This window comes from Strix aluco, chromosome 16, assembly GCF_031877795.1.
Source record: "Strix aluco isolate bStrAlu1 chromosome 16, bStrAlu1.hap1, whole genome shotgun sequence".
Lineage (NCBI taxonomy): Eukaryota > Metazoa > Chordata > Aves > Strigiformes > Strigidae > Strix > Strix aluco.
Genome location: NC_133946.1, coordinates 14114342 through 14135628, shown reverse-complemented (window position 1 = coordinate 14135628; position 21287 = coordinate 14114342). Strand labels below are relative to the sequence as shown.

At 39.5% G+C, this 21287-nt stretch overlaps 1 protein-coding gene across 5 annotated transcripts in view; it reads right to left on the bottom strand.

Moving 5' to 3' along the window:
- The window catches only part of INSC (INSC spindle orientation adaptor protein), a 123067-nt gene that overhangs the window by 88012 nt on the left and 13768 nt on the right, over window positions 1-21287 (bottom strand). The window contains exon 2 of one of the 5 annotated variants that reach the window (XM_074842468.1): window positions 11119-11190. The exons of 3 other annotated variants lie outside the window; for them this stretch is intronic. The gene's annotated coding sequence lies outside the window, so the exon portion shown is untranslated. Of the gene's footprint in view, window positions 1-594; window positions 691-11118; window positions 11191-21287 lie in introns of all 5 variants that reach the window. One more of the 5 variants, XM_074842470.1, reaches the window with a different exon arrangement.

Below are 21287 nucleotides of genomic sequence, written 5' to 3'. Positions count from 1 at the left end.
ACCTCAGGTCAAAGCAAGAAACTTTCAGAGTATCAAATGTTTCATCTTCTACAAAAACCATCCTTCTCGGGGTCAAAGACTTCTTTACTCTGGCCAATACACAACAACAGACATGAAAGAAGAGATATACACTGTTAGTAACAGAAACACATACACTAGCAGCCTGTCATGAAAACCTCACCAAGGGGACTGAAACATGGGTAGGGCAATGTGCACAACCACTGCAGCAACTACTCTTTGAGTATCTGTGCACAGGCACCAATAAGTTCAATAGCTTTCACACAATGGCTGTACGCAACTAAAACTGGTGGCATGCACCTGAGCACACACACTCAAGGATACAGAAATTGTAAGCATATGCCCACACGCCTTTTAATCCTTCTCACTAGCTGCTTCCTCACAGATGGTGGAAACAGTGTGGCTGCAGGCAGAGCCACAGATCTGAAATGGTGCCTGAAGTCAGAGACCTTTCTCCTAACAACCATTTACAAGATGACCCTCCAACTTAAAATTTCATAAAAACATATGTTTTGTATATATGTTATGCATATATATACACACACACTCACATTTATTAAGTATATACATACTAACAGGCAACATTAGAAGCGTGGTGCAGCAGAGGCTAATGCTTTTTTCCACTGGCTTCAGTGGCCACTGTAAGGCTCACAGCTGGTCGGAGAGGTAAACCTGCACCAAAAAAATAACACTACTTGTAGTTTGCAATACTGGTCATTTTGGTACAAGCCCAAGTAACGCTTATGCTGAAATAATAAAATTTACATTCTTGGACTTTCAGAAAGCCAGTTTTTTAATACCTTATATAGAATTTTACATAAATAAATGTCTGCACATAAACTTGCATCACAAGTATAAATAACGACATAATCAGTTTAGTTCTTCTGGTAGATAGCAGTATGTGTGTATGGAATTAGATGTATTTAAGGCAGCACTCTCTCCTTGTGTCCTTCATCTTTCTCTTTGTCATGTCAACACTGAATTAGATTTTAAGACGTTATTTCCTCATGTTTACTAGATAGATGTAGGTAAGCAGACCACAAACCACATTTCATTCCCACTGAAGACAGTCAGTCCAAAGCTTCTTTCAGAGAACTACTACACAAGAGGAAAACAAAGCATCACACCTGAAACAGCACATAGGCATTGCTCACAAAAAAAAAAAAAGCAGTGTTCAGCAGACGGTGTGACCTTCATGGCCAGAAAAAAAAACACAAAAAAACACACCACCAGGAAGAGGGAACTTGTTTATATACAAGCACCAGGCCCTGATGCTGGCAGCTGACAGAGTACTAAAAACAGCTTTAAAAACTGTCAAACTAGCCCACCTATAAGTTAAAGAAGGAGGAGTCTTATTGCATCAGGCTTGGCAGCACCTATGAAAGCTGTGCAGTGCCCCCTTAGCACAGCAATGTAGCTGGGACCTGCTAAATCACTGGTTCCCCAACAGCAGACTCCACCTGCCTTACAGGAACTCCTAGCTGGGAGCCTCCTCTTGCTTGTGTCTGTTTAGCATTGGAGAGCAGCTTCTACAGCACAGCATGGCTTTTTAGCATCCTACAAAAGATGTTATTTCTGCTAGGAAAACAAATTCCGTCTTGTAAAATCTTCCAATTTAAATTTCTTTGTCGTTCAACATGTTAGCTTATATTTAACAAGCTCACAATTAGGAGGATTTTAGTAGTCAGGATTCTGTTAGAAAAACATCCATGTCCAAAAGTATCACAGTAGTAGCACATATTCAAGGTGAAATAAGTGTGACTCATTTACTCCTACTACTGATGGTCCTAAAGTTCTCCATCACAAAATGATGTCCTGAATAATTAAGCCCTGAAACTCACAATTAAATTCACATTTTTGAGCTCATTCACTGCACACATGTCCACCCTTATACAGGCTTAGATCAAAAGGCAAATCCATGAACTTTTGCCAATTCATTTCTAACCCCTAACATCATAATTTCAACACTAAGAACATTTTAAAATAAGGTCAATCAAGAGCATCATTTCTCTTTCTGAAAGACAGAAATCCCAACATCTAACCTTTGATTGTTAAGAAGAGCATGTTACCTATAAGTAATATGGTTAGCCTGAGAATAAGAAGTCATTAGCTAAAAGTAATTTCAGACTAGATATCACTTGATTAATATGAACAGTTCTGTAGTAAAGTACAATTTCTGTTCTGCCAAACAGTACCTGTCCTTATTTTACAATTCTGGGAGTCTGGGAATCATTAGCTATTATTCTCCTGGTACACAGAATAACTGTTAATAGAATGCCACAAATCAAATTAAGAGTAAAATTCTGACAGCATTTGCGATAGGTCAGAAAGTAAATACGTACACTCTGTCCTTCAGCAACACATCTGGTCCATCAGAAGTTTTTCACACTAACCATTTGAGGACTCAGGATCCCGTTGTCATTTTGTATTAGGCTTATACAGACGTGAATTAATTACAATAGTAAAAGCCAACTCAGAATTAAGCTGGCTGTCACAAATCTAAGCAGCTATAAAACCAGGAGGAAGAAATAATGAAGAGTCCTTCAAATGATGCATTAAAATGGGTTGTATTAGCATAGGATCATATACACAGATGTATGTACCACAGTCCTAGAATGCAAAATTAGAAAAAACTAGAAGAGGGAGAGGTGGGAACAGGTGCTACCTGCAGCATTCATTCATGGTAGCCACTCTTAGTGGAACCAGTAATCAAAGAGGAAACACTGCCAAGTAGTTTGTGTCTTACACTTCCAAGTACAATCTGAAGCATAAATCCATTTTCACTCACACAGGGGTTTATTTTTAATACACATTTCTTCCCATCTTTTCTGCAGAGAGGATCTCCTTTTAAACAAGTCTCTACCTTTGACAACGTCCCTTTTTATATATCATAAAATGATTTGGGTTAGAAGAGAGACCTTAAAGACCATCTAGTTCCAACCCCCCTGGGATTGGGTAGGGATACCTTCCACTAGATCAGGTTGATCAAAGCCTCATCCAACCTGGCCTTGAATATATAAATATATATTTATTGTATAATATAGTATATATTTGACACATTTAAATATATTATAGTATTATATTATTTTTATATTTTCTAAAATATTTTCTATTGTTATTTTAAAATTTATATTATTTCTGTTATATCAGATATTTATAAAATATATATTATCATATATGTGTATATTAAAAAAGGGGTATGGAGGTGTGTATCTAATGTAGCCATTCATGTAAGCTGAAGCCTGTGCTGCTACTTTTGTGTTCTGGATTTTTCTCCTCTTAGCCTTACTGTACACAACTATACTTTATAAATGAGGGGGGAGCAGAAGAGGAAAGGCAGATAAAGACCTATCTCAGTTCAAATAGATCATCCTGAAAATTACAAGGAACATTACTTTGTAGATCTTAAGACAGCACAAGTAACACAACATTGCCAACTGCAAATACTGGGGCTGGGGAGGGGGAAACAAAAAAAGAAATCTGAAGCCAGTCCCATTCATCTGCATACAGAGTTTGATTCCTTCAATTCTGTTCTGGTTTTAGAGCCTTCAGGATGCCCTCCTTGAACACATATAATTTCTTTGCAACCACCACAATGCAAAAATCTGGTTTTAAAGCAAGGGATGTTGGATTGCTCATTCCATTTCTTTATTTTAACAAGTGAATCATATGGAAACACACTAAGTAGAATATCTGCAATGCAACCAGAAGATCTGATTGCACAGAAGAGGAAGCATAGAACCATTCAGGAGAAGATCAGGTTTGAGAACATCTACAGAACCTGAAGGTGCACAAGTCTGTGGGACCTGATGAGATGCATCCGTAGTTCCAGAAGGAATTGGTGGATGAAGTGGCTAGGGCATTTTCCATTGTATTTGAGAAGTCATGGCAGTCCAGTGAAGTTCCCACTGACTGGAAAAGGGGAAACATAACCTCCAATTTTTAAAAAGGGAAATAAAGAGGACCCAGGGACCTACAGGCCAGTCAGTCTCACCTCTGTGTCCAGTAAGATCATGGAGCAGATCCTCCTGGAATCTATGCTAGGGAACATGGAAAATAAGGAGGTGAGTGGTGACAGCCAGCATGGCTTCACTAAGGGCAAATCATGCCTGACAACTTTGGTGGCCTTCTAAGATGGGGTTACAGCATTGCTGGATAAGGGGAGAGCAACTGACATTCATCTACCTGGTCTTGTGCAAAGCTTTTAACACTGTCCTGCATGATATCCTTGTCTCTAAATTGGAGAGACATGGATTTGATGGATGGACCACTCATAGGATAAGGAACTGGCTGGGTGGCTGCCCTCAAAGAATTGCAGTCAACGGCTCAATGTCCAAGTAGCAACTAGTGACAAGTGCCGTTCCTCAGGGGTCAGTGTTGAGACCAGCACTGTTTAACATCTTTGCCGGCAACATGGACAGTGGAATTGAGTGCACCCTCAGCAAGTTTGCCAGCAACACCAAGCTGCGTGGTGCAGTTGACCCGCTGGAAGGAAGGGATGTGCCATCCAGAGGGACCTTGGCTGTCAGGCCCGTGCAAACCTCATGAAGTTCAACAAGGCCAAGTGCAAGGTCTGAGGCCCCCAACATAAGGACATGGACCTGCTCAAACAGGTCCAGAGGAGGTCATGAAGATGATCAGGAGGCTGAGAGAGTTGGGGTTGTTCAGCCTGCAGAAGAGAAGGCTCCGGGGAGACCTTATAGCAGCCTCCCAGTACTTAAAGGGGCTACAGGAAAGCTGGGGAGGGACTCTTTATCAGGGAGTGTAGGGGTAAGACGAGGGGTAATGGTTATAAACTGGAAGAGGGTAGATTTAGATTAGATGTAAGGAAGAAATTCTTTACTGTGAGGGTGGTGAGACCCTGGAACAGGTTGCCCAGAGAAGTTGTGACTGCCCCCTCCCTAGCAGTGTTCAAGGCCTTGTTGGATGGGACTTTGAGCAACCTGGTCTAGTGGAAGGTGTCTCTGCCTATGGCAGCAGCGTTGGAACTAGATGATCTTTGAGGTCCCTTCCAACCCAAAACGTTCTATGATTCTACATTGGGCAGGTAATCCAGTTTTCTCCATGACACGGAGATTAGGAATGGAGGAGATCTATCACATGCACTACAGTCACTCCTTTTGCCAAGGCATGAGTTTTCTTACAATGTATCTTTAGCAAATTTTCCCATTTAGATATAAATTCTCTAGAAGGATGCAGTTTACATCATAATGACTACATTATGAAAATATTTAAAATAAGGAGATAGAGAAGGGCATAACAGATTAAGATTTCCTTTCTCCCCCTCCATCCCCTGAAAATTATTTTGGGCAAAAAGCCACTGGACTAATCACTTAGCATCATTTTTTTAAATCTTATCAGTGAAAGTCTTTAAAGTCTCCCCTTCTAGAAGGGGCACACCAATTTATATAGATGGCAGTATTATGGGAGCAAACTGATTAGTGGTCACATTTCTAGCAATTAGCATTTTAGAGGCAGTTTCACTGGAAAAGAATTTGCTTTTGAGGTTCAGGAACTGAATAATAGGTGGCAAGTTGGTGCACTCCAGAGCTATATTTTATCTTTTGTGTGATGCAGAATAATCACCATATAAAAATGTTTATTGGTTCTCAGAGCAGTATTAATGCAACTTGGTACCATAAAATGCTAAGAAGTATAACTCCTCTGTATTTACACTTCCCTTGCTTCCTGACAGACTGCATAGTGCTTTCCCCCCTCCCTTCTTAAACCAAACAGCCAATTTGACATCACCTGTACCAACACAAGTCTCAATAGAGGCATCCCTGTTCCTGGTCACCACCTCTTGGTTTTAAAGGTATTTCTGAAGAGAAACAGATAAACAGGCTGTCAGCCATGGTGGTGCCTGCATCAATGGCCCCTACATAGTACAAGGGCTTCCTCCTCACCAGTTTGCCATCAGACTGAAGAACAACTCCTCCTCCTTTTACTTTTTTTTTTTCTTCCATGCCCACCCCCGCCATCCCCAACTAGATATAAAGCAGCAACTGGGGACATGCCAGCTGTAAATGCAGTACCTCACAGGTGTGGCTCTAAGGGCCCCCACACCACCTGAGAGGGGAGTCCCCAGCTGCTGCCCACCAGTTGGAACTGGTAAGCTAAACCCCAGCAGCAGAACCCAGCCCAAACTGCACCGCCAGGCCAGCAGCCTCAGGGCTGAGCTGAGGAGGGGTTTGCAACCACCATGAGGGGGACCACGAGGAAACCACTGCCAGCACCACCTCAACCTCCTAGGTCTCCCTGAAAATATGGGCAGTTGAGGCCAGGCTGGGGGCTCAACCTCAACATCTGTATTAGAGGTCAGAGGTTTGTGTCGGCTGGCAATAAATTAATCCAGGTGAAATTCCCCTGCTTTGGTCTGATTTACCCTTGACACCGTAGCTACATGCAAACAACATCCAGTCTAAAGGATTTCATCTTGTCCCCTCAACAGGAGCTGGGATCTTGTGTCTTCCCAGTCTCTGTGTGGAGAAATCAGAAATAAAAGGGCTTTTATTTCAACTAGACATTTTGTAGGGCACAAAGAAAAGTAGGAGATTTTTGCACCTTACCTTCTAAAGCCTGTACAAGTGTAGACTACACTGCTCTGAAGAAATGCCTACAGGTTATCATGGTTTTCTGTTATTTGTTAACATGAGGCTTTTAAGTGTAATGAAATTACAGCTAAGATTCATTATTTCCCCTCCAAACATCAAAAAAAATCCCAGAAGGAGCTTAAAATGAAGAGAAAGAAAAGAATATTATCTCCCTATCCAGGCAGGAAAGAGAAACAGAAATTAAGTGACTTACCCAGAGTTAAACATGAGGCAAGTACAAATTGAAACCAAATATGCCAGTGTTCAATACTGTAAATAAGTACCTAGAGAAGACGATAACATTGTATTTAACAACTTCAGTGAAGGTAAAAAGAGTAAGGACCTACACAAGTAACTCGCTGCAAGGAAAGATGACAATAATAGCTTTGCACATCTCTCTATACAATTCATTTTCCATAATGAAAAGATTTCATCTTCCTTAATATCAATTCTAGTTAGTCATACAGGCAGTCTGAAAGACATCTTTACTTACATTGATATTCCTCTAAAGAACAAAAAAAAAATCTGACATTTTAACAGAGATGAGCAAAACAATATTATTAATTCAGGTCACAGCCCACACTAGCCAAGTCTCTATTGGAAGTATCACAAGGCATTACCTGGTAAACAGTGATGGTATTTTCAAAATATTTGCCAGAAGCTATTAAGTTTTTCATTTTACAGAGTTAATATCCAATTGCTCTTTTTTGTCATAACTCCAAAAACCTTGAAACCAGCTTTAGACCAATACAGATAAACACACGTTCACCTAGAAGTTAACACAAACACAAAAGGCCAAGAATAGATCTCTAGTCATTGAACAACCTCTCTATTTGAATTACTAATAAACTGGATAGTTCTATCACTAAAGTTTATCATATTTTTTTTTCCCCACTTTCCTCAACATAGTGTGGAAAAGAAAGAAAAGGACATCACAGAGCTACAGAAAAATTAAAATGGAAGAAATAAGAAATGTCAAAGTTATTGCCTGCTAATAAGATATCTCAACAGAATACAAGGAGATCCAATTTAGCAACAACCAAGAAACATGTAAAACACATGTGATTGAGTGATGTACTTTCAATCCCAGCTCTCCAAACAGTGATTGTCCTCCACTAGGTTATCTTCATACTAATTGCAATCTCTACCTTTAAGCGTGTCTTTATCTAAAGACAACAAATCCAGTAGACAAACACAACCTTCTTCCTACAAACTGAAAAAAATTAAAATCAGGGTATGCTTGTGAAATTACCTATACACAAAAAATATGAAGGTTTGAGCTGGCAGCAACATTTGAGTGTTGTTTCTATTTCTTGATTTTTTCTTTTAATAACTTCAATTAACACTTCCAGACAGCCTGTCAGCAGAACTGTGTTGCCTAGTCATTATAATTCTACATAAAGGTCAAGTAATAAAGCAGCAGTGGGCTTTTTCTATTTTTAAGGAGAAAATACTGCATTTATGTTTTTGAACCACAGCCAAAGAGTATCCAATCACCAGACATTTTCTTCTCCCTCTGTCCTTCACACAAAACAACGTGAAAGAGCCAAAAAGCTGTAATAACAACACAGATAAGGAATCCCTAGCAGGACTAGAGGCAAAACTGCTCTGTAGGATCATTGCTGTATTCAATGTCTCAGGGGCAGCTGTAACATGACCAGAGCAAATCCAGAAATCCCTACCAAATCTAAAGGCTGGGGGGGGGGGGGAAGACTTTGCAGCCTGTACACATTAGATCAGATTTACACCAGAGATCAAGTTGTTTCTTGGGAACTGCTTGGAGCTGGAAGTGCAAAGCCTATTTCAAGTCAACATGCTGCACTCAGTCTTTGTGTCAAGAGCACTCCTGAGCCCCTGGCTGCAGAGCTCCAAAAGGCCAAGTGAAAAAAGTTCAAATGGTAGTAGCTGATGTAATGGCAGTTTTCATGGGGTTTTGTGGTTTGGTTTTTTGTTTGGCTTTTTTGTTGGTGGTGGTTTGTTTGGGTTTTTTTTAGTGTTTCTTCCCTGTCTCCCTCCAATTCATAGGCTGAAGTTTTAGTATGGAAGGGTCAAGGAGGAGAGCACAGGCAACAAAACAATAGGAAGAGACACAAGGAGAGAAGTATTGTTTGTTAGCAAGGTTAGGTGTTGATGGATGTACATGTGAAGAACTATGCTGTACCTGAGAGCTTATAACAGATCCTAACAAAACAAAGCTGGATGCCCTTTTCCCGAAATGTGTCTAACAATGAAAATCTTGCATGACTATGCATTCAGTGGAAATGGGAAAGAAAGAGCTTCATGGTTTGCCACTTACACTCAGTGCAAGGACAGAAACATTAGTACAGAACAGAGGGCTTTATGCTAGGCCTTTTGTTTTTTGTCTTTTGTTTAAAATCCAGCTATGCTGTAGAGTCAACACAACATCCTGAATCAGCTTATAACAATATTGAGTAATATACATCATAACTCTGTTTACACATTACCATTCCTACAAATATTGTAGCTCAGTAGGGACCCGTGTAGTTTGATTTTAAAAAGTGACTACTACATGTCACAGTACTTTTACTTAATAAAGCCCCAAATGGAAGGTATACAAGCTATGCTCATTGATACATCGCATAACTCCCAGATACATACCAAGTTACTGGAGCCCAGCAACTTCACATCTATCAGCTAAACTGCAGTAACTGTGCTCCTCAGCTGATGTTCCGTAACCTATTACACAAAGGAACTGGCACACAAGTTTTGAGTACAGGATGAACTACTTCACAGTCTGTTCCAGGACAGCTGTATTATTTATTCTCATGATTTTCTAAAGAGTGATATTGAAAGAAGAGAAAAATTATCTTCTAAACAGTACAAGTCTCACTGCAGAAAAGGGCTAATGTTTTGATAAATATTTCTCGTTATTATCATGAGTTTTTAATAGTTTGTGACGACACAAGTAGAGACACAGACATCAGAATCAGTTGGAAGTATTGGTCCTAGAACCAAGCTTTTGCTGTTAGCAGCCAAATTCAATGAATTCCTAATCATTAGCCTTAGGAGTGCTCAGATTCCAGACTTTATTTTTCCTCCCCATAGAAAAACACAACTGTGACCTTGGTTTTTTATCCACAATTTTGGCTTGAGCCTTGCAGTTATTTATGACTATGCCACAGAACTTGCTCATTAATACTACACTGAAAGTCAAACAAACGGATTCATGTTAGATTCACATTTGGAAAGCAGTCTGTTTGCTCCTTTCCAATGCAACTACTAACCCTCCAGACACAAGACTGGTAAAACCAAGGAAATCTTTAAGTGTGAAAGTTCTCCATGAACTTCCATTCCCAGAGATCTGGTGTTGATGATCTCAGGTGTGATCACACCAAGAGGTCACAGAGATGATCTACTGCCCTGAAAACTTCAGTCTTCAAGCTTGTTTCTGTTGTTACCTGTGATATGTGGGCTATGGAACAGACCATCTCCCATTTGCAAGAGTAGACAAGTAAACTCCAAATCTCTCCAGAGAGCTCATTTCACTATTAAAATACCAGCATTTTTCCACCTACCACCTCAAGAGAGAATTTCATGTTTAAGAGTTTTATACATCTCCATTTTACATGATCACCCTCAGAAAATTCTACTGATCTCCAAATACCCATCATCTCCCATTATTGCCAATGCAACTGAAGCCAATAATTGGCCTCAGCAAGAAGAGAGACATATACCTAATCCCCCATGGGGACACACAAATTCCACCTGCAAATAGGGCTTTCATTATTCTCAGGGTGCCTAGGCTTAGAGATGCTAACAACAATCCAACATTTACATCAGCTGGATCCAAAGAACTGCCTGTGCCAATTACACTTATGTTATACCAGTAAATACGTGAGGGCCATGCATGTCAAATAACTGGGTAGGTATTGCCAATACCCATCTACTGATGCGCCAGAGCTTTGGCATCCAAGAGGAAGAAGGATCTGCCATCTGAGCAGTCAGGGAGAGAGTCTGCCCCATCAGCAGTAGAGATTGCACATATAAGTTTTTCTGTAGATACACATTATCTGGACAAGACTCAGCACAGAGATTTCAGGGGAACAGCCCACGACCCCTCTCAGTCAGTGCTCAGGTGAAAGAACAGGATTCCTGAAGCCACATGCCATCTACATCCATTACCACAACTTGAGTGTCATGTAGGTAACTTGAGGCTTGTATAGATGGGCCAGCTTTGGTAGTTACTGTCAATATGGACCTCTGAAAAACTGTCCCCAAAACCAGAATCAATACTTATACAGCAGTCTCAAACTTAAATGTTTTTATTTATTTAAAGATGGAGAGCTATGACCAGCAACATGTACATGCAAGTAAAAAAGTGACATCCTTGAATTGGAGGAAAAAATTTAAGTTACTGCAGTGGTAAATGTAAATCAGTTCTGAGACCCAGCCACCTAATTATCCATTAAGATATCAAAAACCAGAGTCTTTTTTAATTTAATAGTCTTCTAAAAGAGAACCCAAGAAAATGCTAAACATTACTCACGGTGGAACTACAGGACAGAGCTTTCGACTCATGACTCATCCAATAAAAGTGAAAGCAGTTCATAAGCAGATTCTGAAAAGTTTCAAAGCACAAGATGAATTTACCTTTAAAACAACATTTTAGTAAGAAGGAGAAAAAAAAATATCAGTTACAGGAAACAGGGTAGTGGTTACAGCTAGGGAATGAAAATAAGGAAATTGTTCTGCTTCCCACAACATGGTTTGTCACCAACTCCCTCGCGGCGACGCAGCAAGTTATTTAAGTTCTCCATATTTTGAAGTAACCATGTATCAAATTCTTCTACTCTCTTCAGTGCAGTGACAGATCATGTTTGCAATGGGGGGGGGGGGGGTGGGGCAGGGCTTTTTTGTTTATTTACAGCCCTTGAACCTCAAGTTGATTTTAAAATATCTGCCCAAATGTAATTCCAAGAAATTAAGAGCTCGTACATGTGAGTTGAAAGCCTAGAGCACAGAAAAAAGTTTGGGTTTTTTTTTTTAAAAAAGTGAAATGGTTGACCACTGAGAGGAGATGATTAAGAGGGGAATTCAATAGGAAATAAACATGGAAAAATAGGTCAAGAACCTTAATGTCCTAGAACCCCTAAAAGATTAGAAAAAGAGAGCAAAGTTAAAACTCAGAAGGGAAATGCTTTTTTGTAAAACGTGTGGCACTTGTTTCCACAAAATCACTGTGACTCAGAAGCCGGTATCACGTAGTCACAGAATGGTTGAAGAAACATCAGTAAACTTCAGAACTAAACATTCTTATGGGTAATATAAACTACCAAAGTTATAATTAAAATAATTTTAAAATCAAGTCTCACACCTCAAGACAGTTGCTACCTGTATTGCATCCTCCTCTTAGGATGTCATTGAAAGTTTAGCTTCTGATTTCAAATGAATACCAATCTTTTCCAGGGTAACATGCAACTGAATGGAAGAACTAGATAGAGCCAGGAGTCGTCAATGAGAAGGACAGATGCATTAAAGTACCCAACAGCCCTCCACTGACTTCAGCAGTGAAATAAGCCAAAAACGTATTGTACATTTAGCAGTTAAGATTGACTGGGACCTTTCTAAAATTACATATACAAAATACCAACTTCTGCAAATAATTATCAGGTCATATACCCATAAAAGTCAAGAAAATATATTTTATTACCTGCTCATCTTATTTACGGAATAGAGCCAATATTAGTCAGCACAAGTAGCTGCTTGCAAGCAAGAAGGCTTCAATCAGTAAGGAAGGGAAGTAATTAAAATGAGGGAAATCCAAAACACAGTTATACCTACTAATCATGTCATCTAAATTGTACTGGTTTATTCATTAAAAATAAAGCTTTGAAACAAAGATGCCATATTTTATGCAAGTTCTTGATTACCTTTCTGCCGAGGGAGCATGTAATTTACAAGAAAGAGGACTTAAAGCTTTTAAGTGCCTCTGACTTAATTCAGCATGCTGTATTGATGGTCCCATTTAGATGATTCCATTTTAGGCCCCTCTAACGCATTAAAGGCATGACTTACTCACATCCATTTGGCTAATGATCCCCTACTGCTCTAAAGTAAATGACAGCTATTTACAGTAAATTATTCAATTAGGTAGAGGGAAGTGCAGTATTCATTTTATATTGTTTGACACGGCAAAACAGAAGTGTGCAAGAAGGCAGGTGGGGCATTTTAATCTTTCAGAATCAATTGTTTAATCCACAGCAAGAGAATAAATATACTCCGCAATACTTGTCAGCATCAGATTTTTATTGTAAACATTGTAAGAGAGACCGAAGTGTTGCAGCTCCAGATAATATAATTCTGTCCACTTCAGAAGTCAGTCATCATATAATGCAAGGATCACTAGTAACCAGCATCTTTTAAAACTGCTTTATTTTAAGCACAGTTTCAAGTAATACACAAAGTATCTATTTTTTTTTTTTTAAATACATGCTAGCAGGAGACCAAATTTCAATTTTTTTAAAAAAATAGGGATGAGCAATTATCCTATTTATTTGTAATGGGATTTATACTACTAAGTGCCTACCTCACTTTCAGAAACAGAACTGAATCTCCCAAGACATTTGTATAGTGGGGTATTTTTAATTCATGAAATCCCAAGAAAGGACAGCTCAGCTGCCCTCACAAATTAAGAGGGGGATTCAGAAAAATAATCAAATAAAGGACAAGCTAGAGAAGTGCATGTTGGGGCTAAAACACAGCCTAGAAGAAGGGAGAACAATCACACTTTGATAACTCAAAACTAGTCTTAGATTTGAAGACCTCTTCACACATTCTTCTCTTCTTTTCCAGGTGCTGAAGGGTGTGCTTTCATGTATGAGCACACACACATTACAGTCCCCACTGTATACATGCTAGTGTGGCCACCACACCTGGAAAGAGGCTGAAGCCATGACTTTGATGTCCCCTGTCAAAGCCCTGCCTCATGAAAGAGAAAATCATGGAGAAGTTCTCCTTATTATGGGTACGAACACTAAATCCAAGGTGCTGGTAAGGCTACTATGCATCCTGAGCCTGCCAGTGACCATGCTTTGCACAGTTCTTGGGCCTCCTAGCATTTAATACAGAGGAGAATGAAGACGCAATTTGTCTGAGCCCTCCTGGCTAGCCCTGACTTTGGAGAATTTCTCTCTTCCGCAAGCCCAGAGTGCCTCAGAACAAGTGCCGAGCACCCCAAATAGAAGAACACTTTCCTCTGGCTAACCTGCCAATGCATTTAATTTTCTACAGGCAGAGGGCCAAATTCAGCAAGCACAGCTCCTGCTAAGTTTAATGGGAGTTGCACTTGCCTATGCCAGCAAGTGAAGTTTGCTGGGGGACTGCAGGCAACACACTACAGAAAATACAACTGCAGCCAGCATCTCTATTCAAAGGATACCTTTAAATGGACTACTCTTTTTTTTTCCTTGCTGTTTCAGTTCTTCTAAAGCTGCCGGCACAATGAAACCCTTTCTACACTTAATATGTATTCACTCACTTCTATGAGCAAGAATTCCAGAGTGGCTGTTTGTAATGATTAATTTAGTCAAAAGACCAGCTTACTGCAACTAGACTATTATGAATTTAACTGACATTTGGTCCCTATATACCCAAAAGTTCTGGTCAGATTGGTCAGGAGGCCTCCTACACACACGGCTCTTGAATTCCTAAGGTTGGTCTGTATTTCAATGGCTCCAGAGCTATTTTCTGCAATTCAATACTTATTGCTTATTTTGCTAGCTACCTTCCCCCTCTTATGAAAGATTTAGCTTATTTTAATTTCTAGCTCTACCAGAACCAAATATATTAAGCAAATTTTAGTCCAGATTCTCAGTGGCTCTAAGCTATGGATGCTCTGCCAATTTTTACTAGGCAAAGATTACTCCATTATTATTTGTAGAAACTCAGAAATCCCCTCTCTTTGAAATACCTTCTAGAGGCTGTAGTAATACAAGTAATAGCAATAACAATTCTAGACCTTAGCAAACCACACTCTGGTCTTTCAGTCTCTAGTGGCTATCTCTGCTTGACCCACACCTCTTCATACAGTGTCTTCCTTGCCCAACCTCCTGCTCTCAGACTAAACATACTGTATCTGCTGACATTCCCTCTGGTGCACAAGTGGCTTGGACTTACATTCTTTAAACATGCGATGATCCTCTCAAATGTTCCACAGTTAATTTCTGCTGAAAAATTACCTGCCTGAAATGTACTGAGTTAAACCAGATTGCAAGCCAATCCTTCATCTCGTAAGAAGTTAAGAATAGTGAAAACACTTAGCATGGCACTTGAAGTCATCTAGGAAGCCCAAACTATTACAATAACCCACCACAGATAAAAAAAACATCCAGGAATAATGCCAATTTGGATCCACATTTTTAATTAATTCATTAAGTTAGACTTCTCTACACCAAAAAACAACATTTATATTTTTCTCATTCTGAAATCCCCCAGACAGAAAAACGGAGCAACTGAGACATTCAAGGTACGTTGCCAGTAAAGCTGCTACACATCATAGCTACACTGAGCAGTACTGAAAATGAAATATTGAGTGTACAAAATAGTATACATATAAATAGGCTGCTTGGATTGGCAAAAGTTAGAAGATGCTGAAGCAGAGGAGGCAAGAGGAGTCAATGTTGCACTTCAGGTTTTCCCTAAACTCTTCACAGAGAAGTCCCCCAGGGCCAGCCCCTGGTGCATTAGCTGCCCACACAGCCGGTGGGAGCACAGCTCAGTGGGCCACTCACACCAGGGGTGACAGCATGGCCAAGTTGACCTAAGAATATGGCTAATACTGTTGCCAAGAAAATATAAGAGCAACTACTGGAAGCAATGACTTGGGCTGGGATGAGTCACTTGACATCATCTCCTTTCAGATGGTAGACAGGAGTGTTGAGGCCCAGGGACTCACGACTCCTGTGTCCTTGTGACCATTTACTGCCATTCCCTGCTGTCCCAAGCAAGAGCCCTGTCCCTGTTGTGCACAAGTTTCTCCAAAACAAGGACATTAACTGCTCCAGACTTGATTCACAGGTATTATTTACAAAGCACCCAAACCTCCCTTGCCGAGAGGCAGACCACAGTAAAATTATTCCAAAATACAGTACAATTTCCCTCCACCTTATGCATGTGCACTGCATTTTCATTCATACTACAATTAACAGACATTACAGGTCAGGCACACACATCAGCTAGAAAATGGCACGATGATTAGTTAGCCCAACCCTACTCGCATAACATCAAGCTTTGCTTAGTTCTATTTTGAGGCTTTTTTTCCTCAAAACCCTTGGCACTGTTTTCTAGCTATGGTAATACTTAGCTAAATAAAAGAACAGGCAACACTTCCACATGAGATATTGAGTATGCCACCCTATAATAGTCCCTCTCTCTAATTTCACAATTCATACATGTTTAGATTAAAGTATACACAGAGCATTTTTAATAGAACTGAGCACAAGGCAGAACAATTCCCTGAGGCTTTTCAGGTCTCCCACAATGTCAGCAGCTGTTGAATACATCTCTGTGGAAGTCCAGCAATTTTTAAATTTTTTTTACATTTTCTTTCTCAGCAGCCAGAGGTCACCTCCTTTCTCACAAGTCCCGTGAATGCTCTCCTAAGTCATATACTTAGGAGCTAGAAACAGGAGGAGAAAAGCAAGAACACTCAAGCACACAAAGGATGTAAGAAAATAGATACAAAAGAAAAATCTGCTCTAGAGAAGCACTTGCATTGAAAAGGACTATAACCTGGTCTGAAAAATAAGCACCATGAAAAAGTCTCATTACATCTTATGCTTTTAGTTTATCACATCAGTCTGTATTGGAGACACTAAGTCCCTGCCATGGGGCAACACTTCAGCAATGGTGAGAGCACATTTCAGGCACAGTACTGTGCTATATTTTACTTGTGCATCCTTCAACCAGACAATCCATGCTGACTACATTTTTCTTTTGTCAATCAACATAATTCGGCTCTTTTTAAATTCCTCTTACTTTTCCTTCATTTAATGATTTCTCCAGAAGTGCTTAAAGTTGAGGAGTTTTGAGAACTAAGTTACAAAATCTGGCATATGAAGACTCAAATTCCTATAAATAGATGAATATCCCATTTTCTGGAATTCTATTCAGCTTCTGCTTTTTATTTAATTCCTATTAGATGGCAATCTCCAGAACATTTTTATGACTGCTCAATATTCATTCTCGCTTTTTCCTTTAAAGGAAACCTATTGATTTTTTAACTCACATCAAAGTACAGGTCCCAGGAGAAAAAAAAATAAAGTGGTTATCAAAGTACCAAAGTTTATGCCATATAAGGTAGAAGGATAACAATTTCAGTGTCAAATCTCTCTACTTAAGACACACATGTAAAGCTCTGCACCTCGCTGACTATACATTGGTGTCTAACAGTGCTGCGCAGCATGGTCATAATCTAATATGCCTAGAGAAATCCAGCCCCAACTTTTTATCTACCTCATGTTCATGGATGAAGTACATTCTCAGGATAAAAATCAATATCATGTTTATATTAAATTGCTACTGTAACTCAGGGCTAGCAAGGTCTCTTTGCTGGTTAGCATGGGCACTTTGAGAAAGTAGGGAGGATGGACCTCTGCGTGTAACACACCTCAGTCTCTTGGTTTTTGTCTCCACTCTGCTGTCAGCAATTGCTCCGCTGACCTCTTCCAGCTGTCAAACCCCCTCACCAGCACTGCAATGGGACTGGCAAGAGCAGTGTCCTGCTTGTGATTACCCAGACACCATAGCAGCCATGTCAGGGAGATGAGCTGTACCAAGTCACAGCTGAAGGCAGCACTGGGACCCCTGTCCCACACACAGTTGTCAAAGCATATACTCACCTTTTCAGTTACGAGTCCATGAAAATATGAAATCAAACCACACTTTCTTTTGTTCATAGCCATGTTCCTACAAGCACCTTACATAAAAAGCAAGAGAGGAAAAGCTGCCACACAACACACACCTAAAGTAATATTTCTGCAGCTGTGCTTTGGCAAAAAGCCTAGGCAGCAGCAAGTTTCCTTTAACTAGCAAACAGATCCCATTTCCCTTTTTTCCAGGGCCCACATCCGTATATTCAACTATAGTTTCAGTATCAGCATTTATAGTTTTCATATGGTTACCATTTCTAAGGAAACCACTTCCTCAGTATAGAGACAGTATATTTTCTTACTTTCATGTTATTCTGGATTTGGCAGAATACTTGTAGTGTGGGAGAGGCAGAAAGAGAAACTGCAAGGGATAGAAATCAGACCTAGAAAAGTCAAAGGTGTGTTTCTTAAGACACAATGGATCAAATACACACAAATCACTATGAAATAATGTTTCGAGCTCACTTTCTGGCTTTCTTTTTTCAGTACAGCTATTGCAACTGTTCAGATCTTTTCCGGAGGGATTTCATGTAAATGCCTAAGCACTGTGTTTAGAGGGACTAAAGCAGCCAGACCACCATCTTCACTACTACCTATTTGCCTAGGTGCATCCTAGGGGAGCACAGTGCTCTAGAGATAACAGTGACTTTGCTCACCTGTGCCATCTTGAATATGACACAAGCATCACAGTGTCAGCAGAAACCTTCAAACCCCTATGCAAGTGCAGCCTCTAGCACATATATACCTTGATGTAGTCCACCATGCAGCAAAGGAAACCAAAGTCTCCAGCACAGGTTGGGTGTTCTGCTATCTTCATTTTCTTTCTGTTCTGAAGGGAAACAACCAAATCTAAAGCCTGTTCCAACAGGCAAGGAGTAAGTTTGTCATTACAGTACTAAGTTTTGAGACAGCAGTTCCAGAATCTAATATATGTAAACTCTTTAGGCTCCGAGACAAAGACTGGCACTAAATACCATGGCTTTTAAAGAAAATATAACCCCAGTCCTCAGCTTCCCCCGGTATAAGTGGCTACAGTCTCCCAGGAGCAGGCTTTGGTTACCCTCACAGTTAACAGGTCAATGCATTAAACTGATACTGATAAAGACATAAATCCAAGAAACTCAAGAGCACATGTTTCAGTCTGCCACTGCTGTGGCAGGGATTGACGTCAACCTTTGCAACTGCTTGCTCCATCACACAATACAAGAATGATTTTTTTTGACACATAATAAATACTGCCTTCAAAAAAACAACCAGCCACCCATCCTGAAACATCTCACCTGGCCTGTAACAAACAAGGGTCAGAAAAAATTAAATACCAAAAGGTCAGTCCACTATTGGTGCAATCAATGCCTTCAAATTCCCTTGCATTTGGGCTGAAGAGACAAGTTTAAATCCTGTATGCAGTGTATGCTTGATGGTATATTTCCTTTAGATGAAGAAAGCTGACATTTGCAGATTACTCAGATCCTGATCTTTGAGAACAGGTTGACCTAGTTTTAATTCTTCCTGTGCTTGACTCTTCGAACAGGTTTCCTTTACCAACTGCAAAACCTGGGAAAGCGTATAACTCGGCCTTCAAAGGTTGCTCCCTACAATATTTTCTAACAGTTTCTTTCTGATAACAGCAAAGTTCTTGCATATATGTTTTCTACCTGTTTAATCTGTCAGTAGTAGTCCAGTTGTCTTCTGAAGATAATGATCAACAGCCCATTCAATTCCTGTGAACAAGTTTTCAATTTTTTTTTTTCCTCCAAAAGAAAGTAGATGTCATGAAGCAGATCTTGAAGAACAAAATCTCTCAAGGAATCAAATCAGATTCAGGGGATCGGATTTTTAAATAAAGAAAACATAACAAAAAGAATCAGAAATCTTTTTAAGGTTTGATGAACACTCATTTTCTGGGTCAAATATACAGACTCAAGGATTATGCAAAACACACATCTGATGTATGAATTGGAAAATTACTCTTCTGAAGCAAAATATAATGTTGTAGTATAGATTCATTAGGAACATAACCTACAGTGAATCAACAGTTTCTCTTTTACTGGAAGACAGCATGGATGCCAACAAGAGATGGCAATCATGGAGCAGTGCCAGGTTACACCAGCTGAAAATATGGCTCACTGTCCCTGCCATAGAGAGCTAGAATCTAACAATACTATGCTACGGCCCAGGTTCATTAATGTCCATTTCTAGCTACTGTACTTTCTCTGAAATTTTATACTCTGTCCTGAAGTAGGCAGTGAACTAGAATTCAGGATATGTAATGCAACAAACCATCCCTGGGGAAAACGTAGCACATCTAGGTACCACTTCCCTACACAGAAGACTCAGTTGTAAATGCTATGCTCCCTTTCCCCTGTACACTGGTCTTATCTTGCAGCATAGGGCCAGTAAGTGGAAATGAAAAGCTGCTTTTCGTTGGAATCAGAGCACAGGCTGAAACCGTATGATTCAGAAAGTCCTCTTCAGGATATATAGTTTAAATTTTATAAATATTGAGAATTTAACAGCACCAAGCTAATTTAAAAAAAAAAAATCATTTGTGTTGTCACTATTAACTAGGGTATAAGAAGAATACTTTTTGAATCAGAATAATTTGAAGAGCTGTCACAAAGCAGAAAAATATTCAGCTGCTCTTCTGAAAGTTTTGCAACTTTACCCACAATTTTTAGGAACTATTTACTGTGAGCTGTGTGTTACAAAGGACTTTGATCACACAAAACATCCAATTGATAAATCAATTGACATTTCATGATTAGTAAAACACCGTATTAATTACTACCATAACTTAAATAGTCTGACTTGAAGAAAATAAAAACAGATATCCTTATCACTGAACAAAGGCAACATTCATTTCCAGTCAAAGACTGAGATTTTGGTTCTGATGTTCACCTCATCTTGTAACAGTTACAAGCATATTTAAGTCCATGAAATCTAAAAGTAATCAGATGACCCAAGCAGTGAATAAAAAGAAATCCTTCCCTTTAGAAACATAAACTGTTCCTTCACATTATGTGACAAAAATATTCACATTAACATTTAAAATTAGTTTTCAAAACTATAAATCAAGAACAAAGAAGCCAGTGTATTAATGCAATATAGATGTAAAGTTCAATTTGTTTTTCACAGCTCAGTACTTAGACATGGCATTTACTTTTCTGTCTTCTAATTCATCCTAATAAACAAGCAGTCATTTATCCTACAAGCCACTTTTTCAAGCTATCTATAGGACTGTTGAGTGCATCTTTGCTCACTGCAGGGTTGCAGAGTGGAGAGCAGGAGAGTAGCAAATGCTTTAGCCCTGCATGGGCACATTGCATCTCTATACTGCATGGAGTGCAGACATACTTCTAAAAGAAAAAAAAACCAAAAACAAAAAACAACATATTGCCCAAGAGATTGCTACATCTTCCACATGCTCCCTCTTCAGTAACCTGAACAAACTAGCACAGCTAAGGTCAAAAAATTGCTGCAAGAGACATTTACCATATTTGAATTAAAAGGCTTACCAGGAAGGCAATGAATAGTGCATGGCTCTACTTATTTTAGAATTCTTGTGAACCCTAGCCTACCTACCAGTTTGGATACCACTGGAATATCAGATATTATTAAACTCAATCCTTGGCCAGCAGTTGGCATAATGCTGAAAGTCGACTCAATTCCTTTTACTTCCACTGGAACGAGGAATGTAAGCTGACATCATGTTTCATTACCAAAATGGAACTTTTAGAAGAGAAATGAAGGGGCCAATTCAGCCCTTTTGAAAATCTACACAACCTCA